At 47.2% G+C, this 23,176-nt stretch overlaps 1 long non-coding RNA gene across 3 annotated transcripts in view; it reads left to right on the forward strand.

Moving 5' to 3' along the window:
- LOC128122950 (uncharacterized) overlaps nucleotides 1–21,929 on the forward strand; it is a 43,009-nt gene extending 21,080 nt beyond the window's left edge. Inside the window, exons 2-4 of one of the 3 annotated variants that reach the window (XR_008222538.1) lie at nucleotides 15,853–16,032; nucleotides 19,185–19,587; nucleotides 20,472–21,929. This is a non-coding gene — a long non-coding RNA (uncharacterized LOC128122950). Of the gene's footprint in view, nucleotides 1–15,852; nucleotides 16,033–19,184; nucleotides 19,656–20,471 lie in introns of those variants that run through there. The other 2 variants (XR_008222537.1, XR_008222536.1) reach the window with 2 other exon arrangements.
- Nucleotides 21,930–23,176: the final 1,247 nt, after the last annotated feature.

The raw sequence follows: 23,176 nt of genomic DNA on the forward strand, positions 1-23,176 counted from the left end.
AAGCCCCCCTTCCCAACAAATCATGGAATTGGTTTTGTGTCGGCCACCTACTCCTGAGCACCAGCTTGCCGTGCGTGTGGTCGACCTGCCCAGTGGCGCTCCATTTGAGTTTCCCTTTGCCAGCAGCTATCAGTTGCAGAAAGCTTCATGGTTAGGGGTGGGACCCCATGTTTCCTTCCCTCTCTCAGTGCTGGGACCCCATCCGACTTCTGTCCTTGTTTTTAGCTTCTTGTTTTCGTTTTTTAAATGCTGGTGATTGAACCTAGGGCCTTGTACACGCTAGACAAGTGCTGTACCAGTGACGAGGGCTGTACCAGTGACGAGGGCTGTACCAGTGAGCTATGCACCCCGCACAAGGGCACAAATCCTCATCATTTTTAAGATTTATTTATTTAATGTGCACTGGTGTTTTGCCTTTGTGTATTCTGTATGAGAGTGTCGGATCGCCATGTGGGTGCTGGGAATTGAACCAATGCTCTTAACCACTGAGCCATCTCTCGAGCCCCTCAATAATCCTAATCTTGATGAAAGTTTACATCTGTGAATGCCCAAGTAGCTGCTATCTAAACTAAACATGTTACTTCCTTCTCTAGCACCTAGAAAACTCACTAGCGCCCCCTATTGGTTAAGGTTCATATACTCCAGATAATCACTGCTACTATCATCCATACTTTCTTTCTAATTAAATCAAATTTTGTGCGTGTATGCATGTGTGTGTGTGTGTGTGTGTGTGTGTGTGTGTGTGTGTGTGTGCACATTCGTGTTTGAAAGCTCATTGTGACTCCACGTGGAGGTCAGAGGACGGCTTTCAGGAGGGTTTCCTCCTTGCTCTGTGGCTTCTGAGCATTGAACTCACCCAAGCACTCCACCCACCAGCAAATACGTTTGCCTATTAGGAAACGTCACACAAATCGTCAGTACGTAGTCTCATGTCTGGTTTCTTTGTCACAGCACAATGTCTGTGACATTCATTCATACCGTTCCACACACTAAAAACCCACCCTTCCTGTTTACAGTCTGCTGGGTTTTGTTTTTATTTTTTTGAGGCAGGGTTTCTCTGTGTAGCTTTGGAGCCTTTCCTGGAACTCGCTCTGTAGACCAGGCTGGCCTCGAACTCACAGAGATCTGCCTGGCTCTTCTGGGATTAAAGGTGTGCGCCACCACCACCCGGCTACAGTCTGCTGTTGATGCACCAAAATGACCTGATCTCCTTTACTAGGCATTTGAGTTATTTCTAGTCTGGAATAACCTCAATAAAGCTGCAATAAGAAATGTTAGATTCTTGTGTAAGTTTTTTGTTGAGTGTGTGCACTTACTTTCTATTTCTGTAGGGTGAACAGATGGAAACGAAATTGCTGGTGACTCTAGGTTAGCTTTAGTAACTGTCAAACTTTCCAAAGTGGGTGACCTAACTCCTACCTCTTCCAGTCATGTATGAAGTACCAGTTGTTCCTTATCCTAATTCACAGTCCTAATTCACAGTCCATCGGCATTGTCGTGACTTCATTTCAGCTACTCTGGTAGATAAGTAGTGTTATTAAATTTTGTTTTGTTTTGTTTCCAGACAGGGTTTCTCTGTATAGCCCTGGCTGTCCTGGAACTTGCTCTGTAGACCAGGCTGGCCTCCAACTCACAGAGATCTACCTGCCTCTGCCTCCTGAGTGCTGGGATTAAAGGCATGCGCCACCACCACCTGGCAATTAAAAAAAATTTTTTTTTTTGCTGTTGTAAGGACCAGCCTTCAGCAGCTCAGGGACTGAGGTGTAGCCACAGAGTCGGTAAACTAATCACTCAACTTGACTTTTTTGTCTGAGGGAGTAAAACTTAATTCTCTGGGGCCAGTGAAAAAAGGGAAACACACACACACACACACATACACATACACACTCACACACATACACACACACTCACACACATACACACACACACTCACACACATACACACACACACTCACACACATACACACACACACTCACACACATACACACACACACTCACACACATACACACACACACTCACACACATACACACACACACACACACACACACACACACACACACACACACCTCCAACTCACCAGCATCTCACCCAGGGTGCTCATGAATGGGAAGCCTTTAGCAGGTCAGAGAAACTGCAGAGGAGATGCAGAGCAGGTGGGCTGCTGGACAGACAAACAGACACACAAGGGCTTTTCTGAGGGCCGAAGCTTAGGTCTTCATTTTATTCTTCTTTCCGTTGCTTGTTCTACTCCGTTCCTTATCTGTTCTGTTCTTCTCCCCTGATGTTTCCCTTCTGTCTATTCTCATTTTTTTCCTTCTAACTATTTTTTCCCTTACAGCTTACGTACCCCAGCAAAATCTTTCAAGCAGTGTAAAAATTACAATGTGCTTGCAATCTATTTTTTAAGTGAATGATTACAATGAATACAAGTAAAAAACCCAGTGTGTTTTCCATATCCCTAACATGATTAAACATTTTATATATTACAGGTGAAAAACAAGTTGTCCCAAGAACCCACATACATACATACATTCGTATGTGTTCATATATATTCATATGTTACAGATTAACAGAGCGGAAGCAAGCAGGGTATTTTCTCAGCCAGTTCTTTTGCTGGCAGGCTGCGTTTTGCAGTTACAAAGAAAGGAACAATCATTTTGTTATTTACCTCAAAAGGTAATCTTATAAGAAATCTTAAAAGAACCACAAATCTAAACTTTTATATATGAAAAACAATCAGTCTTCTCTACTGTTAAATCCTCAGGGTGCATACCCATTCGTCAACAGTGTTTTATATCAGGAAGCCGAGGGCAGAAATGGGTACAAAGAATCAGTCATCATCCTTGATCACCAACCCATCCTAGCAAGAAATGTACATCAGCCAGCAGTAGCCGGGCTAACATTGCTTTTGTTTCCTGACCTCAATGAGTCCCTTGTTCAGCTATTAAGTTTCTAAATTTAAATTGTTCTTCAAGTTTTTTTTTTTTTTTTTAAGCTGAGGACCGAACCCAGGGCCTTGCGCTTGCTAGGCAAGCGCTCTACCACTGAGCTAAATCCCCAACCTCTCTGCAAGATTTTCTACATCAAAGTCATTAACAAAAATACCTTCACCTAACCTTAGTAACAAGTCTACATGTCTAAATTCTTTCTAAGGGTGGTGGTTGAATCATTATTCTGCTCCATCAGCAATGCTTGGGAAAAGTCAGTTACCATTATCGTAAGTACCAGTAACACTGCCCAGTGAGGGGCTAAAAACCCCCTGAGAGTTTTCATACAACCCTCAGATTATGAGGGATGTGAAGACCATGATAGCAACAATCAGAGCTGTGCTCAGTGACAGCATGAGGTCCTCAGGACACGTGGTCCTCGAAGTTTGGCCTCTCCAAGGCTCACTCAGGCATGGCTTTGCCAACTGCCCCGCCATGTCCTGTGAGTTCCAATGCTGCCTACTGCTCCCCTTGCATGGCCCCCGGCAAATTTTAAATTATAAAAATAATGTATTTTTGTGGACATAGAGATTTAAAAGCACAAGAAAGATGAAATTAAGGGCTGGAGAGATGACTCAGTGGTTAAAAGCACTTTTTGCTTTTGTAGAGGACCTGGGTTCAATTCCCAACACCCATATGGTGGTTCACAGCCATGTATAACTCCAGTTCCAGGGGATACAATGTCCTCTTCTGGTCTCTATGGGAACCAGTGGATATTCACATATAAAATAAAATAAATAAATCTAAAATAAATTTAAAAAAGAAATATGAAACAAAAAAACATTCTTACTTTATGACCTCCCAACTTTACTGGTTGTGACCCTTAACCACTAATGGCCAAGCCCCCTCTCCAGCCCCCAGCTTTATTGGATCTGTGGTATGGATGGACAATTTTAAAGTTATACTGATTTATACTCCCACCATACAAGAAAAAAATTTTTTTCCTGAAGATTATTTTGAAAGTTCTTTTTACTATTCATATTACCTTTTTATAAGTTGTTTCATTTCCTTTTATAAATCAATTTTTTCTTTTTTGAGAAAGTGTTTCCTAGAGCCCAGGCTGGCTTTGAATTTGTAGCCAAGGATGACCCCGAACTCCTGATCCTCCAGCCTCTCCCTCCTGAGTGCTAGGGTTGCAGCTGTGGCCACCGTGCTTGGCTTATGCGGTGCTGAGGGTTGAACTCAGGGCTTTGTGCACAATGGGCAAACCGTCTGCCCACGGAGCCATGGCCCCAGCACACATCAGAAAGTGTATTTTGGTCATCAATCAAAATTTAACAAAATTAATATTTAAAAATAGTATAGCTGGCTGTGGTAGTACAAGTCTGTAATCCTGGCACTTGGGAGGCAGAGGCAGGAGGATTACTTTAAGTTCAAGGCCAGTCTGGTGTATATAGTAAGCTTGGGTTAACCGGGACTATATATAGCCAGCCCTGTCTCAAAAAAAGTCAAAACATACAAAGATGTGTGTGTAGTCATCTCATGAATGGATAGATATGCAAAAGGTTTATATAGAAGTTTAGCAATCACAATACGATGTAACTCTTTTCTCCCTTTTTGTTAGTTCTTTGAGAATTTTATACAGTGCATTTTGGTCATATTCACGCCTCTGCCATTCTTCCCCCTTTACTCCGCTTCCCTACCCACCCAACTTCATGCCTTCCTCATTTTTCTTTTTAACCCATCAAGTACAGTTGGTGCTGCCCATATGCCCTTGGATGTGTGGCTTCCACTGGGACGTGGTCAACCTACCAGGGGCCTTGCCCTTAAGGAAAACTGACTGCCTCTCTCCCAGCAGCCATCAGTTGCCAATAGCTCCTTAGCTAGGGGTGGGACTCTGTGCCTGCCTCCCTCCCACTCCATGCTGGATTTTGTCTGGCTTGAGTTCACATGCGCGGCTACCCTGCTGTGGGGAAACACCATTTCTTTATATCCATCCACCACCGCTGACTCTTAGACTCACCCACCCCTTCTTCCACAACAATTCCCATGCCTTGGGAGGAGGGCTGTGTGATAGAGATGTCCCCTTTAGGGACAAGCATTCTGTAACCTTTTATTCTCCACATCGTGACCAGTTCTGGGTCTCTGTGTTAATTTCCATCTACTGCACGAAGCTCCCCTGACGAGGGGTGAGCGATGCACTAACCTCCAGGTAGAATGACAAGTTCTTAGGATTCAGTTTAATACCATGTTCATTTTTCAAGTAATAGCAGCAGGTTCTCCCTTAGGGCCTAGGGCCTGTCTAGCCACAGGTTTGGGGCCCTGGTATCCATGCCAGATATGAGGAACAGAATACAAATCAAGTCAGAAAGTGCTTGACTACTCCCGTGAGATCTGTGCCGCTGTTATACCAGTTGGCATGTCTTGCCAGGCCAGTCGTTGTTGTGGCCTGAAGGGCTCCCAGCTGGGTAATTCTGGTGATTACTCTTCTCTTCCGGTAGTGTGTGTAGACTCTTCCAGCACTATGGAAGCTAACTAGAAGGGATAAAGTTTCCAGGTGAGTACCAGCTTGGCTCGTCTGTGGTCTATGACTCAGGTACACTGTGTCTTCAGCAATAAGGTTTTACTGTCAAGAAACCAAAGCATTGGCACTAGCTTGTAATCCTTGGGACCGTCCTAGCCAACAACTCCACAAGAATAGCCCGCTCCTGGTCTTTGTCTTTTAGCCTTCAGTGTCTAGCAGGGGCATCGCCACCCTGTTATAGGGCAACTCCCTTTAAACTCCTTTATTTGTGTGTATGTATCTATTTTAGGACCTTTCTATAGCAGTAGGTTTCCATGTAGCTTTTCAAAAGGCCCATAGAGTTAGTTACCCCTCCCCTGTTCCCTCCTCCCCCTGCCCTTCCACCCCATTTAACCCTTCCTGTTCCATTAGTCCCCTTTAACCCTTTATACCACTGCATCCTATCTCACCTCCCTTTAATATAACTTTAGAAGGAGCATACTATATTTCTAGTTTTTTCACTCCTAAAAGCTCAAGTGTTAGCATAACCAGTAATACTCCTGGAAAACATTGTAGAAACACACACGGTAATTTCTATAAATCCCCAAAGGGGATTCTTCATTGACTGCTCCCTAGAAGCAATAAAAGGTTGCCTCTTTAACATGACAAAAAGCCTATTTAAAACCAAAAGTCAAAATTACACTTAATGGGGAAACATGAATTATTCCTCTTTAAAACAGGGGCAAGACAAGGACAATCACCCCTCTTTAACTTGGGTCTAAAAATTCTAACAAAGCTTCTGGGGTGGGGAGGGAGAGAGAGAGAGAATCAAAGAGAAGGAAGAAAGCAAGCTATCACGCTTTGCAAATGAAGTGAAAATCGCCTCACAATTACTGGAGACAGTCGGTGCCTGAGGGATCCAGGTACGGCACAAATGAACCCAGGACCACAGCACCACATCTCTCTCTGGTCATCATCTCCCTTCCGTTTAGGCTTTAGGAAGCCACCGTGATTTTATCGCTAAGTCCGATACATATCTTTTTTTTAAACATGTTTTTACCTACACACACGTAGGTGTACCACATGTGTGCCTGGTGCCTCCGAAGGGGGTCTTGGATCCCCTGGTAGTGGAGTTACAGAAGGTTGTGAGCCGCCATGTGGGTGCTGAGAAATGACCACAGGGTCTCTGCAAGAACAATACGTGCTCTTAACCACTGAGGCATCTCCCCAGCCCCATATCTTTTGTTTTTGTTTTTTAGAAGATTTCGTACAATGCATTTGTTCAATAGGGTATTACTGTCATGTTTTGGGGGGTAAATGGGAGTATTAGCAATCGTTTGCAGTTCTTGGGGGTCTGTGGAATCCCATCGGCCAACAACTCAAGAAGAGGTGGACGTTCCTGGTAATGGCGTCTAACTGGGGTATTGTCCCCCACCTCCTCTGTGGCCCACGTATTTCTTACTAACATAGAACAGCATCTGAACTTATTTAGAGCTGCTTTTGTCTTCAATCACTTATAAACACCAATTATTTACAGTCACTAACTACAGAGATGACAGAGGTATGTCACGTGGGCACAGCATTAAAGTCCTGTTTAAGACAGGTAGGAATGTACGTTCTGGTCTGCGTGGTGTCAGGCTACTTCCATTTCCTACTGTTCTTTTATCTCTTTCCTTTTCTTTCTTTCTTTCTTTTTTTTTTTTGGTCTCTTCCTCCCTCCTCTCCATCTCCTCTACTTCTTTCTTTGACAGAATCTCCTCAGGAAACTCAGGCTGACCTCAGATTTGTAATGTGTGTGTGTGAATGTCGACAGTATTAGAGATCCAGGCATGCGCCATCACACCCAGCTTCTTAGTTTTGTGTTATGATGTCCTAAGTCAGGTAACTGCCTGGGAGGTGTGTTAAGAAGTGCCCTGTTCCTGGCACAAGGCATTAGACCAGCCGTCATGCAGGCCAGCATCTTTAGCTAACCATACCTTCTGGTTTCTGGTGACCAGACTGCTGTAGACGTTGCTTTATTACCAACTACCCAAAACATAATGGCTTCAACAACATGATATCATTGTTGTTTATGATTCTGTGGTGAGTGGGCCTATACAGGAGTGTCTCTCACTGGGAATTTACAGGCAATGGATCTGAAGCCTCGACTGTGCTGGATGCTGGGTCAGTTTTGGGGACTGAGCCCTCAGCCTGTGGAATCTGATGCTATCTACAGGCCAAACACCTCAATTAGAAGACACTCAATGGGTCCTTTGGAGAACTGACTTATCAGTAAAGGAAACCAGCGTCCCACACACTTCCTGGTGCTCAAGGTGTCTGAAGAGCTGCTCTTTCCCATCTGAGACTGTCACCATGTTTGGGGAGAGTTGCCTTCCTTCAAGCTGTGGAGCTGTTCTGTCAGCAGCTCTAATTGGGGGTGTAGGGACCCCTTTGCTCTTAGTGTTACAGCTCTGGGCTCCGAGTGTCAGTGGCTCAGCCCCCAGCAGTCAGGGTTGAAGCTCCAGCTTGGTTTAGGACACCTGGCTCTCGGCCCTGCTCTTCCAGCTCCGGGCAGCTTCTTAGCAGCTGTCGGGACCCATGCATGTTTCCAGGGCAAGGCTTGCGGCTGGCCCTCAGTTGTCCCTCCTCTTCAGTCTCGGCCCTTCACGGCTTTTTATCTTCTGAAGTCTCTACTCTCCACCATCGCTCTCCTTTGCTACACCCGCAGCAATCCTTCAGAGCGTCAGCTCTCCAGAGTCTGTGCTCACAGCTGTCCACGACTCTTGTGCCCTCTATGGGCGGCTTGTGTGTCTGGGACCAGCAGCCCCTGGAATCGTCTGTTCTTCACGTAACTAGTCTGGCCTTCTCTACCTGTGATAAAAGACAAAAGGTGACTAGATAAAGCTCTACCTGTGATCAAAAAAAAAAAAAAAAAAAAAAAAAAAAATAGGCAGTTTCTAGGAGGGAGGGCTCCCAGAATGCTAGAGGAGCACCGTTCACTCAGTCAGTCCTCTGCCCTCGCTGTCATGGGGACGTCTTCCTCGCTCAGTTAAGGATGCCATCACGAAGGTCGGAGCACCTGTGGCAGGGATAGCTGAAGATGTCGTGGACCTTGTCCCCTAGGGTCGTCTGAAGTCGTCACGGCCTAGGCCGAGGCTCCCAGACACCTCCAGGATTAGGGTGGTGGTCAAGACAGCTGTGTTAGTCCCCCTCAACGGAAGGAAGTTTCTCTGGGCTCTCAGCAACTGGCTGATGTCTCCGAGCAGTGTCGTGGGCCGGATTCGAATCTCCTTCAGGTAGCTACAAGGGTTTAAAACTGGATGCCCTGATAACGGCTGCATAAATAACTGAGGCGACTTGATTGACAGCTCCCACCGCCTCCGTGGAAATGGCTGCAGGTCCTTCAGCAGCAACGACGATATTGCTCACAGTGTCAGGGGACTTGGGAACTGTGGAGACGACAGCTGTGAGCCCTGATCCAGCCTTCATCTCTGCAGGTCAGGGATAGGTGCTTGGTTTGTCCTTGGTAACTAACTGTTGCTTCAGCTAGGCATTGGCAAAGGAACGACAGCTGTCCATCAAGTCTCCCACTTACGCCATCAGAGAGACCCCATCTTTTGAAAGGGAAAATGTACAAGGGGTGCTTGTGACAAAGATTTGACACACGGTTACATACTTTTTCTTCAGCAATTTTTTTTTCCTGATAATTTTTGACCTTTGGCCAACTAACCGTAGGGAGGGGCATGGGCTCGAGGTCTGTGTCATCACTCACCACTGATGCTGAAAACACTCACACTCCTTTCTTCTAGCTGTTTGGAATATGTAATGCGTTGTTATTGTCTAAGCCACCCTACCACGTGATAGCACGCCAGAGCGTCTCACTGCTGTCTAGCTGGAACTTGGTGCCCGACGACCCGCCGGCCGCCTCTCCCCTCACTGGTGTTTTCTTACTGAGTCATATTGGGAACACTGACGACGAAGAAGAGAACCTTAAGGTGCTGACTTCCTGGAAGCCAGCAGACTTGGTACTCATTTCCAAACTTGCTTTTGAACGAGGCTGGACTTCTGTTCTGGTTTGCTTCTTTTCTTAGAATTGTACTTGAACAAGAAGGCAAAGCAAATTTAAAAACAGGCATTTCCGCTGTCCTCTGCTCACTTAGGCCTGCCTCCCTTACCCCCGCCTCCCCCCAGACGTCAGCGGGATCATTTACAGTAAACGGGTTTTGACAACTGGAATAAACACTGTGAGAGTCTGGGGCCTCAGCCTAGCGAGCCCCAGGCAAACAAGGACAGGAAGAACGGCACCCAGAGTCCATCTCTGACTCAATTAGGAAGAATCAATCTTGTCACTGAGTTTCCAAGGAAATTCAATTACAGGTCAAGTGTGGGAAGCTGGCTAACTGTGGCTTAAGCAGCGGACATGGCAGGCGGTCGATAGCTGCCTGAGGATGACTTTGACTTCAAAGCCCGGGAATCTGCCGTGAGAAAAGGCAGATGTGGTCGCAGGAAGCTAAGGCTAGCTGACCACCGAGAGCCCAAGCCAAGGGTACAGCCCGGAACGGTGAAGGCCCCTCCTGCCCTTAGTAGCTTAGTTACCGGTTATGATGGGTGACTCACGGGGGCTCACGGGAAAGACATCACTGCCCAGACCAGTGTGCAGTCTGTATGGGCAGAAACCATACTAGACCCACACAGCGCGCTGGGAGAGAAGTCTTCACCCTCTCAGGGAAAGGGGGCGCTGGGAAGATGTTTTCTCGGTGAAGTTCGGAGTCGTTCGCCCTCTAGTGGGCGCACAGGTCTTTGCAAAGGCATGTTTGCAAGTTGAAAAAAAAAAATCCAGAAACTATAAATAAAATGACTAAATCTATTACATTAAGAACGAGTTTTTAGCAGGGTGTCATGGCGCACGCCTTCAATCATAGCATTCAGGAGACAGAGGCAGGTGGATCTCTGTGAGTTCGAGGCCAGCCTGGTCTACAAAGTGAGTTCCAGGAAAGGCGCAAAACTACAGAGAAACCCTGTCTCGAAAAACCAAAAAAAAAAACAAAACAAAACAAAAAAAAAACAACAACGAGTTTTTAGCAGGGTGTCATGACGCACGCCTTTAATCATAGCATTCAGGAGACAGAGGCAGGTGGATCTCTGTGAGTTTGAAGCCAGCCTGGGCTACACAGAGAGACCCTGTCAATAATAATAGAGTCTAGTGAGATGGCTCAGTGAGTACGCACATGCCTGATGACCTGAGTTGGATCCCTGGGACCCACCCTGTGGAAGAAGAGCAGGAACACTTGAAAGTCCCCCCTACACACGCACACACACAGGGGAGTGCCCAGGGGGATAAATAAATAAATAAGTAAATATTAAGAAGCTCAGTAAACACCTGATCAGAAGTGAAATACAAACCCAAAGAGAAATGTAAGACAAAAGTGGCGTGCCACTTTCCCCCCTTTGTCGACTGTGAGGACCCCCAAACCCAGAGCTGGACAGCGTACCCTGATGGTGGGTTTAGAGAAGCCAATAGCCTCGCACTTCCCCCCTGCCAGCACAAGGACACACTGTAAGGCTGTGCATGTCCATGCAGAAATGACAGAAAACATTCACCGCCACAGTCACCGCCAGTGTGGATGTAACCCAAATGCCCGATACTGGGAGACCGCTTATGTGTGAGTCACATGCTGGACTAAATATAATACAAAGTGTGGGGAGGGAGGAGGAGGAAGAGTTCTAGAGCTCCTGCCATCACTAACTGAAGCAGGGCCAGGAGAGGGTGCATGGTGCCTCTTTGAAAGAAGCAAGGGAGTGGAACATACCTGTGGGGAAAATGTCACCTTTCCTGGAAGGGGGGAGAGAAATGTCACCTTTACCGGAAGCGGGTAGAGGAGGCAAGGGAGGAATTGTTTTTCCACTATGTCTTTTTATACCACTGTGATTCCTAAAGATATACATCTTTTTTTTATTTTTAAATTTTCCCGAGACAGAGAGATGGTCTGCGGAGCAGAATGGAGTTGAACTTGCCCTTTGGGAAAGGAAAACACTAAGGAAGTGCCAAGGCAGAGAACATTTCCAGAAACCCCTCCACCATAGCTGGAAGTGCAGAACTAGGCAGTATCAGGGAAGTGACCTTAGCAATCAGCTAACTGTATTTGTGTTTGTTTTGTGAGTGGTAGGGTGGGCCCTAGGCATCTCACGTGCTAAACAGTGCCCTGCCCCTGACACACACAGCCCACAGTTCTGTATTTAAATTTTAAAAATTTTGTATGTGTTCTTTGTATGTATATCTGTGCACCACACATGTGCTTGGTGCCCAGGGAGACCGGAAGATGACGTCAGATCCCGTGGGACTGCAGTTACAGATGGTTGTGAGTCTCCATGTGGTGTCTGTAACAGAACCCTGGTCCTCTGGAAGAACAGCCGTTGTAACCACTGAGCCATCTTTCCAGTCCAGCTCTGTGGTTATTAGAATCATTTATTTTTCACACAGTTCCAGAGAGTAAGACAGGAAAGGAGAATCCACGAATCCACTTGCCGGAGGACCCACGGTATACAGTGTGAAAACAACCTCTGAAGCCAGAGTCCGGCTTCCTCACGTGGGGAAAGCTGACCTCTTTTTGGATGGGGTAACAGCCAATCAGAGCTGCAGCTTCGCTAGACAGCTGACCACCCCACAGCTGCAAGGGAACCGACTCTGAACTGGATTAAGTCATTCGGTACTGGTATGGACAGAGGATGGCCCTTATTAGATGGCTGTACACCAAGGTCATGGAACACAGGATCAGCTCTCTCAGTCTAGTCAGACAGAGAGGATTCATGGAGTCAGAGGCGACAGTTCATCTACTCAGGTGGAAGGCAAGAGAAACAGACTGGCTACATGATGGAGGATTCCACAGTTTACACAATTTTAACCACTTTTTGAGGATACATTGTTTGTTTCAAAAGCCTACCCTTGTCAGGCATGGTGGTGCAAGTCTTTTTTTGTTTGTTTGGTTTTTTGAGACAGGGTTTCTCTGTGTAGTTTTGCGCCTTTCCTGGAACTCGCTCTGTAGACCAGGCTGGCCTCAAACTCACAGAGATCCTCCTGCCTCTGCCTCCCGAGTGCTGGGATTAAAGGCATGTGCCACCACCGCCCGGCAGTGGTGCACGTCTTTAATCCCAGCTCTCGGGAGACAGAGACAGGTGGACCTCTGTGAGTTCCAGGCCAGCCAGAGCTATGTAGACACTATCTCAACAACACCTCCCCTCCCCAGAAACAAAACAAAACAACAACAAAACCCATGCTCATTGACCTCCTTCTGCCAGCTGGCCTACCTCCTAAAATTGGTCTACAGCTTTTCAAAACATCACCACCAGGGGGTAAACAATGCTCCAAAGGGTGAGCCTGAAGAGGCTTTCAGATCCAAACTATACAGACTTTTAAAATTAACTCTGTAGTTAAGCAAGTGATACTAATTCACCCAAACATGTGGTGTGGAAAGATAAAAGATGAGGCGGCTGATAAACCACCACCTAGTCACCTGTCCTGGCTAATTTTACCATGACACATGCTAGAGTCATCTGGCTACAAGAACTCTACTTGGGAAGATCCATCAGATGGCCTGTAGGCAAGCCTGTAGGGCATTAATGATTGATGGGGGGCGGGGCAGCCCACTGTGGGCGGTGCCATCCCTGGGCAAGTGGTCCTGGGTGGTATAAGAAAGTCGGCTGAGCAAGCCATGAGAGCAAGCCAGCATACAGAGTTCCTTCATGGCCTCTGCTTCAGTTCCTGCCTCGAGGTTCCTGCCCTGACTTCCCTTCATGATGGACTACAGCTGTAGGGGATAGTGTTTATCAAAGCACCAGACTAAGACATCACCCGAAGTGTGAGACTGCATCTCCACTGTGATCCGCAGCTGGAGGCAAAGGGGATGGATGCACTCTAGAAATGACGGCTCAGACTGTCCAGTAGCTGGGTTTTGGGGTGTATATGGAGATGCAAAGCAAAAAGAAGCCAACTAAATCAACTCTCTTGATTTTATATTTATATATATCACATAAATAATAAAGTGGCCAAAGAGTGTTGGGGTGACTCTTACTGGGCCAAGGCTGTACTTGGGCCAGTCTGAGTTACAGCTACCAATCAAGTATGTCCAAATCCAGATATCAAAGAAAACGAGGACGATTCGTAAGAGTGGGAAAAGAGAGTGTGTGGAGTGTGTGTACCAAAGACTTATTATTTGGTTATTGGGAAACAGGTCAGGCATAGGAGGACACTGGCCTTTAGTCCCAGAACTCCATGGGCTGATCAGGAGGAGCACAAATTTGAGGCTAGCCTAGGCTACATAATGAGTTTTGACCAGCCTTGGCTATATATAAAAACTGTTTCAACAACACCCGCACCCCCCCCCTCCACAAATGGCATGTATTGGTGGGATCATAAAGTTTTAGTTATACTTTTGTGTGTGTGCAATGTGTACCATGGGGTGTGTGTGTGTGTGTGTGTGTGTGTGTGTGTGTGTGTGTGTGCGTGTGCGCACTGTAGGCTAGAGGACAACCATGGGGGTTGGCTCTTTGCTTCCATTCACCACTTAGCTCCAGGGATCTACCTCAGGTCATCAGGCTTGATGACAGCAAGGACATTTACTGCCGAGCTATAGTCACAGTCCCATAATGTCCCTAATGAAGCACACTTGGGGGTTGGGAGGACCAAAGGGAATCAGTCTGCTAACTTCATGGTGCCCCACACATAACATGTTTAACATGCTTGTTTTTTAAAGAATTTCCCCCCACCAGGTACATTAATAATTATAAAAATGTTGAAAGGCAGCAGGGAAAACATACTGAAAAACTCCTGAATTGTCTGAGACATGATCCCGCATTCCAGTAAAGATCAGGGTATTTAAATGAACCTCGATGTCCCTCTGACTTGGGGTCCAAGGCTGTCTGCACATGAATGACTGAAGTGGTCAAGGGATGGAGAGACATTTCCTCAGCACAGAAACATGTGTGCGATGTTCCAGAACTTGCTGTTGAGACCTAAGTGGGCTGGGCTCAGCTCAGAGGGTGTGGGACCACGACAGGGCTAAGGTGAATGCTTAGCTGGAGAGTAATGTTTGGATAGACTTTCCATGAGCTACCTTTGCCTCCCTTGCAGATGAGTTCTGGGAATGGATGTCCTGACTGGGAAGGTGCCCCCCGCCTTGCATGCATGTCTTCCAGTACTGATAAATCAGGTAACGCAGCAGCAAAACTAACAAAGCCCGTCTAGGTTGTTAAGCTGGGAGAGTACGGAACGCTTGATGAAAAGGGAGTAGCCCTGTAATTACTGCTGTGTTTCAGGTGTGCTGGGGTAGACAGTCTCTGTTTAGCATCTCTGTGTGGAGGGCTGACTCCAGCTACGGCCAAAGCTGCTTCCACAATAGCCACTGGGATTTTGGAACAGAAACTCTACATTTTCAAGACCAAGATGGAAAATCTTGGACATATGTAGAGAGAAGAGATGGTTCACATAAAAAAGGACACATGAGGGTCACCAACTATTCCACTAAGGACTCAGAATTAGGAACAATAACTGTATCATCATCATCATCATCACTATTATTATTTGGGGGGAGGGGTCAGGCATGGTGGTGCATGCCTTTAATCCCAGCACTTGGAAGGCAGAGGCAGGTGGAAATTCTGTGAGTTCAAGGCCAGCCTGGTCTATATAGTGAGTCCAGAATGGTCAGAGCTGCCTGTCTTAAAATAATAATAATAGTAATAATAATAATAATAATAATAACTTTAAAAATAAAAGTTAATGTGTTTGGGTGATTTGACCAGATGTCTGTCTGTCCACCACATGCATCCCTGGTGCCTGTGGAGGCCAAATGAAGATGTCAGGTCCCCTGGAACTGGAGTTACAGATGGTTGTGACCCACCATGTGGGTGCTAGGAACTGATCCCTGATCCTCTAGTAGCGCAGCAAATATTCTTAACCACTGAGCCATCTCTCCATATTTGAAAGGATAAAGCCAAATGGTACTGAGATTATTCCTGCTTTTTCCCGGGCGGCAGGGAGTTATTACAGAGTCTTCTGTATCGCAGCCTAGCCTCTCCATTCTCTTGCTTCCGCCCTGCTTCAAGTGTTGGGATTATAGTGTGCACACCACACCTGGTTTGTGTGGTGGTCTCAGCTCAAACCCAAGGCTGCGTGCGTGCGTGCGTGCGTGCTACCAACTGAGCAGCATCCCCAGCCGCTACCGCCTTTGGAACCTGACAACAGCAAACACGAGTCCTCAAATTTGAGCGGCGCTGCTCTGTAAGACATCTGGCCACAGGCTACGATTGGTCCAGATGGACGGGATTTGTTGTTAGTGACTGAGAAGGATGCTAGTGACATGAAAGAGTCTTTCGACAAAGATTTTGAAACCAAGCCATAAAACAACAACTTCTCCTTTGCCAAAAGCTGTCTACGCCATTTTTCAGGAGGCAGCCCCGGAGCCGTGACCTCGGGAAGCGAGTGGGACCAGGAGGCTCTGTCATGAGCAGAACTCGAGAAACAAGAGCAGGGTCCATGGGCCTCCGGTGGCAATGAGACCTGCCAGCAGCTGCATGATGGACCAGGGCTATGTACACACTTCACCGAGTCCAGCAACCTGGGAACAGGTAATTCCACCTAGGCTCTTGATTATTGGTCGTCAAGTCCCCTGTTTCTATGGGGCCACTTCAATTTCTTCGTTACGGGTTAGTCAACTGACAGGGAGATTGGTTTAAGTCAGTCAACACACGTTGAAGATCCTTCTTCCTGCAAAATCCAGCGCTACACATCATTGTTCCTTTGTCCCTCAGGCACAGAACTCTGGCTTGGGAACAACTTTGTGGATTTTTGCCTCCTTTCATATTTCAACATGATACTAACATTGGCCATGTTTCTGACATTTAGTATCCTTTTGGGAGAGGTTGAGACAGGGTTTCTCTCTGTAGACTTGGCCTGTAGACCAGGCTGGCCATGAGTTCAGAGATCCACCTGCCTCTCTGCCTCTGCTGGGATTGAAGGCGTTCAACATCACCACTCAGTTAACATTCAGTATCTTGTATAAACAGGCCTTGTGCTCACAGCCAAATGTATTAGGACAAAGTCAGACTTGAACCACTCATTCCTGTTTACCGATCTCTGGGGAGCTCGAGCCACGTGGAGACACTACACAGGGAAGCACAGCGGTCCTCACCACGGAGCAACCAGAAAACGCAGCTGTTGATCATCAGCCACTCGAGTGAGCCACCCTGGATGCCCAACCAGCATGACGTGGAATAGAGCTGCCCAGTGCACCTGCAGAATCATCAAATGGCAGAAGGCTACAGCGTTAAGCCACCAAATATCAGGGTCTTACATTTCCTAGCAACAAATGGGCAAATCCCTGGACGTTTCCAGTTCTTGGTGCTTCTGGGATCCTTCCGGGTGTGATGTCTCTCCCCGGCCTCTGCCAGCACTTGAGTGTGAGTGCCCTGCAAGGCCAGTCACTCCTCACCCACCGCTGTGTCATGCTGGTTGGGCATCCAGGGTGGCTCACTCGAGTGGCTGATGACCGACAGCTGCGCTTTCTGGTTGCTCAGCGGTGAGGACCACGTGCTTCCCTGTGTAGTGTCTCCGCGTGGCTCGAGCTCCCCAGAGATCGGTGAACAGGAATGAACCATCTAGTTCTTTCCTCAAGCCTGACTTTGTCCCATTGGCTGTGAGCACAAGGCCTGTTTACATAAGACACTGAACTTCCAGAACGCTCACTTCTCTTGTGTTTCTCACTTCTGTTCTTCTTGACCCTGTGGGTTTATGCCTTCTAAAATTTTGTTTTTTATTTTTTTTAATTTACTTTATGTGTAAGGGTGTTTTGTCTGCATGTATGTATGGGTACCACATCTGTCCCTGGTACCTGTGGAGACCAGAAGAGGGCATTGGGTCTCCTAGGACCAGAGTTACAGACACTTGTGAGCTGCCACATGGGTGTTACGAATCCAACCCGAATTCTCTGGAAGAGCAGCCCCCTCTTCACCACTGAGTCACCTCTCTGGCTCTTGGTTTATGCCTTAAAAAATTCTTTTGTTGTAATTTGAGGGGGGCGCGGTTGAAAGGCAATTTTATCTGTTTAATCTGCTTGTGTAATTTGAAGATTCTCCTTCCCTCTCTTTCTCCATGTTCTCGCCCCCGACAGGGTCTCACTGTGTAGCTCTCGCTGGCCTGGAACTCATATAGACCAGACGGCCTTAAACTCACAGCAGTCCTCCTGCCTCTGCCTCCCAAGTGCTAGGAACAAAGGCTTGCTCCACCAAACATAGTCTATCTTCTGCATTCTCAACCTATTCACAGAAAATTCTCCTCCTAGACTCTGGAAAGCCCAGAGTTGGGGGTCTAGGGTCAGTCTCCGACTTGCTCTTTGAGGGGCTTACAGTTCATTTCTCCCATGAGGCCCCCGTCCCGGAGTCTGCCAGTGTTCCTTGAGTGACGAGGACATCTCTATATCAGTGTCTGGGCTTTTCAGTCCAGTGGCCTCAGCATTGAAACAACCACCTCAGCCATCATTTTGGTCTTCTCCTCCACCTTCAGGGGGGCATGCCACCGCCCCTCAGCCACGGGCCAAACCCTGACTGTGTCCCAGAGCGACAACCCTGAAGTCACCATTGCAGACTGGCCATTCATCACCACGTGAGGAAGGGCTCTCCTCTCTTGTGGGGCTGATCCTGAGACCTGTGTGGTACCTCTTGCCCCTGTCACATGAAACCCCTCTATGGGTTTTGTGTCTTGTCCTCCCTCTCCTTTCAGCCTGCTTTCTGAGGACTGTGCAGTGCCCTTCCACTCAGCCCAGCAGACAGAGCTGGGTTTTGTTGTGGACCTCTCAGTTCTTGCCATCTGAGTCACATCCTTAGCCCTATATAGCCCAGGCTAATCCATCACATCACCTGGTGACAGAGGCAGGTTTCAGGATGGACGCTTGACCAAAGATAGATCAATTTCTCTCGTGGTGACTCATGAGTTTGGCTCCAGTGCATGGATGGGAGGCTGGTACAAGATTACAGAGCTTTCTAGGGATGCATTCTTCATCAAAAGTGAGTTTTCAGACTTGTGTTGAAGCCTTTAGGCGAGTGGGGCTGTTTTCAGTTTGGAAGGCTGGGAGGCCAGAACGTCTGCCACTACGAAAGGGGAGCCTCTTTTGCAGGCTGCCATACCAACCTGCCAGGCAACGGTGGTACAGCTGTTATGGGGGTAACCACCTGTGTACTGAAAGGCCTGCGGGGGGGGGGGGGGGGGGGCCTCCCCCTCCCCCCGTGTTGCAGAATATGTGTACATTGTGTGAAGATGTATTGCTGTGGTTGGTGTAATAAAAAGCTGTATGACCAATAGCTAGGCAGGAGAGATAGGTGGGACTTCCGGGCAGAGAGAGGAAGAGGAGAGGCCATCAGACATGGAATGTGTTGTATATACAAAATGAGAGAGAGGTAAAAGCCACATGGTAGGACATAGATGAATAAAAGTATGGGTTAATTTAAGTTATAAGAGCTTGTGGGACAAGCCTAAGCTAAGGCCAAGCTTTCGTAATTAAAATAACTCCCCACATCATCATCTGTGGACTGGTGGTCCAAAGAGAGTCGGACAAGAAAGCTTGCTGTACCACAGGAGGGCGTTTATACTTGGTGCTGTGGACCTGGTTCGAGGCCCATCGCTGGGGAGGTCCTAGGTCCCGGGGGTGAACACACTGCTTCAGTTTTGCTAAATGGACATGTTGTCAGACATGTTGTCTCCTAAATGTTCATGTTTATACTCACAGACCGGTGCTGCTGCTCTTGGCCCTGTCAGAGAAGGTTCTGCTTTCCGTGAATGGTGGCTGATACAGAGAGACTCCCATGGCTGGTCAAAGTGCTGAGAGCCAGTGACTCCTGAGTGCTTGATTCTAACAGGACACGATGCCATCCCTGACAAGGCTCGGAGAACATCACAGGAGAGGGAGGAGGGAAGAGCCGGGGGATGGCGAGGAAGGCTGTGACGTGCTTGTTCTGGGCGTGACCCAGCCATTGCACATTGAACTCACAACAGTTGCACACGGACTGCACGAGCCCTGCCCTGCCAGCATTCGGTCATGGGTGGGGAAGAGGCTTCCAGGGGGCTGTTGGCAGCTAATGGCTGCTGAGGGAAAGGGAGCCGTTGTCTTGGCTGGAGAAGGCACTAGTGAGGTATTTGTGCTCATGCGGGCAGCCCTGGTTAAACTCAGTGGGTCACAGAACAAAATTAAACTAGAAGAGATAAGGACGAGAGGGGGAAAGGGAGTGATGGGGGATGGGACTGAGAGGGGGGTGTGCCTGACCAGAATGTATTGTATATACGTATGAAGTTGTCAAAAAAATAAATTTTAAGGAGAAAAGAAAGGCAATCCTTATGGTCAACCAAGCCAGCCACAGGGCAACCTAATGACCCTGGAGTTGTCTACTTGGAACCAGACCCACAGCTCAGGCTCCCCGCCTTACCCAGGATGTTCTTGTGGCCTCACTAAACCCGCTGTCCAGACAATCACTCCCTAAAGTGGCCCAAGAAAAACACAAAGCAGCAATTCTCTGAAAACAAAACTCCCTCACAAAAACAAAAGCAAAAACAAAAACAAAACACACAAAAAAAAAAGAAAAGAAAAAACTTCAAACGTGGTCTACTGCGCCCCCTGGTGGATAACATTTTTCAGCTCGTAGGCCTTTATTTCACTCCGCCGGGGGGTCCAGTATTCTGCATACAGTATACTCACTCATCAGTGCATCTAGGTCAATTTAAAACATCTCTCCTAATTCAAAAAGCATGTAATTGCTGCCACTTAGAACCCCAATCACAGAAAATTCCCACAGCCCTTTGTAGCCCAAAAGTACAATCCCAAAGAAAGCCTGTCTCCAAATGGTGCAGTTAATTTAGAATGGGCTAGAACATCAGGAATCAATTGTCATAACTATCAAAAAAGAGAAAAACATGACGGAAGAGCGATGGCACTAAAAAATGTAAGGCAGTCGGATTTTACAAGCCAGCAGGTTCACCGAGTCCGGGTCTCACACCTTCCATTCACCTCTTTTCTCCCCAGATCTCACGGGAATGCGCAAAGACAGACAATTCAACAGCCACGAGGATGATCACTTCCAGCAAATTCAAAACTGGAGAAAATACATCCGGAGAAAACAGGAGGAAGGGCTGTTTTCCTGTTGAGAGCCAAGCTAGCCTAGGCTGGTCTCAAAGGAGGTTCAGGAGGCGGGAGGGCAGGGCTCGGTCGAGCAACCGGCCTCCCGTGGGCCTCAGGGTTTCCGAGCTGTGCTGGATCCTAGGAGGCAGATCTATGATCTCATTGTCCCTCTTTCGCTAAGTCACAGAAGGAAACTTGCTGAGAAGCGTGGAGAGGCAGGTGCAGCCCTCAGCAAATCCCAGCTGCCACTCCAACCCAGTCGCTGCCACGCACCACTCTGGCGTCTGCTCCCACTAGACCCACTAGAGGAGCTGAGCCGGGCGAGAGCCGTTCTGCCTCATCATGTCCGGCACAGAGCAGTGGATAAAGGAGGCCCAGGTACACACCGTCTCTACAGGTCGCTCAAGCCCAAGGTGCCCTCACCTTACTCTTGGAGATGCCCCCAGTGACCCATCCAATCCTGGTGCCTGATCTGAAAGGGTCCGGAGGCTTCTGCGCTCTCATACAGTGTCTGTACCCTACTCTATATTCAGGTGGTTCTGAGGGGAAATGACGGCCCATTGCAGGAAGCTAAAGATGCTCTGTGCACATGTTGGAGGAATCCACGTAGTCTCCATCGCATCAGCCTACACCTCCGCTCCCAAGCTCCTTAGAACCATCAATGTCCTGGGGAAAGTGGGTAAGGGCCATTGGAAGATATGCAAAGTGACCTCTCCCCCCCCCACCCCCCCACCTCCCATTAAAGGCGGAAACCTGAACTGGAACAAATAGATTGTAGTACCGAGCGCGTATCCACACAATGCAGCAAAGTGAATGGGATTCAGTGTCTGTAACACACAGCGGAACCCTGAGAATATGCCGGGGAAACAGACCTAAGAGGACAGTGGTTTGTTCCTATTACGAAGTACCTAGAACAGGAAACTCCTAGGAAGGGGAGTGGCCAGATGGTAGCGAAGAAGCGGCTTTTATTGGACAAGCACAGCTTTTCTTGGAGATGGTGAATACAGTGATGGCGGTCACACACAAAAAATGTCAATTAACTGCCACCAAACTGTAAATTTACAAATGGTTAAAATGGAAATTTGTACATGTATTATATATATCTAAAAAACTATTTGTTGGAGAAAAAGAAGCAACAAGAGAATAAAGAATTTTTGGAAATTTAGAACATAATGGCAAAAACGGAAAACTAAATAGGAGTAGGGAATCATGGGATGGGCTGCTTTAAAAATCAGCGTGACTCGGAAAGGCAGCCAAGGAGCTTGCTTAGAAAAAAAAAAACTGAGGACGCTATTTGGATTTATAATTATTTCCATCTTTAGTCAGTTCTATTTCCAAATAAGTCTGTGGTCTCAATCTAAAAAAAAAAAAGAAGAGGAAAAATAAAAAAATCAGGCACAAACTCAAAAGTGCAGTGTTTATTCCACAATGTAAAAAAAAAAAAAAAAAAAGTCCTTGGGGTTGGGGATTTAGCTCAGTGGTAGAATGCCTAGGCAAGCGCAAGGCCCTGGGTTTGGCCTTCAGCTCGGGAGGGGGTGAGGAGTCCTTGGGCTGATGAGATGGCTCCGTGGGTAAAGGCACTTGTCACACAAGCTGTCTGTCGCTCTGAGTTTGATCCCAAGAATGCTCATAAAGGCAGGAGAGAACTGATTCCACAACATTGTGTTGTAGAATATTATTTTAAGATGCGTTACATCTGTTTATGCTGTGGAACATTTGCTTTAATGATGTGAAGATGTGTTGCATTCTTTTATGTTGTATTTGTCTAACTCTGTGAAGCTGTGTTACTTTGCCTGTCTAAAACATCTGATGGTCTAATACAGAGTTGACTGGTCAATAGTGAGACAGGAGAGAGGATGGGTGGGGCTGGCAGGTAGAGAGAATAAATAGCAGGAGAAATCTGGGAGGAAAGAAGAGAGATCAAGGAGGGAGACAAGAAGGGGCCAGCCACTCAGCCACACAGTCACACAGCCACCCAGTCACCCAGCCACACAGCCACACAGCCATACAACCAGACACAGAATAAGAAGGAAAGAAAAAAACATACAGAAACAGAGAAAGGTAAAAACCCAGAGGCAAAATGTAAACAGTTAAGAAAAGCTGTCCAGAAATAAGCCAAGCTAAGGCTGGGCATTTATAAGGAAAAATAAGCTTCTGTGTGTGATTTATTTGGGATCTGGGTGCTGGGCCCCCCAAAAGAGCAAAAGCAACCAACAACACGTTGTCCTCTGACCTCCACATGTGTGGGCACACACACATTAATATAGCAACAAATTAACAACAACAATAATAAAACATCTTCTGTACCACTTCTCAGTGTGAAGGCAAGGTGGGGACCTTAATAAGGGTGAGAAGTAGGGGACAGAGAGGAAGAACTTGACTTCTTTTTTTTTTTTTTTTTAATTGGAGGAGGGGCTGGGGCCAGGAGTGCAGCTGGTCATGGAAGCCAGAAGAAGTCAGATCCCTTGGGGCTGGGTGACAGGTGGTTGTGAACCTCCTTATATAGGTGCCAGGAACAGCTCCTGTTCTATGCTAAAGAGTAAATACTGAGCCATCTCTCTAGTGTCTCCCTGAACATCTCCCCGTTTATTTTAGATGTGATCTCACAC

This window comes from Peromyscus californicus, unplaced genomic scaffold (assembly GCF_007827085.1).
Source record: "Peromyscus californicus insignis strain IS unplaced genomic scaffold, ASM782708v3 Scaffold_3__1_contigs__length_106647218, whole genome shotgun sequence".
Lineage (NCBI taxonomy): Eukaryota > Metazoa > Chordata > Mammalia > Rodentia > Cricetidae > Peromyscus > Peromyscus californicus.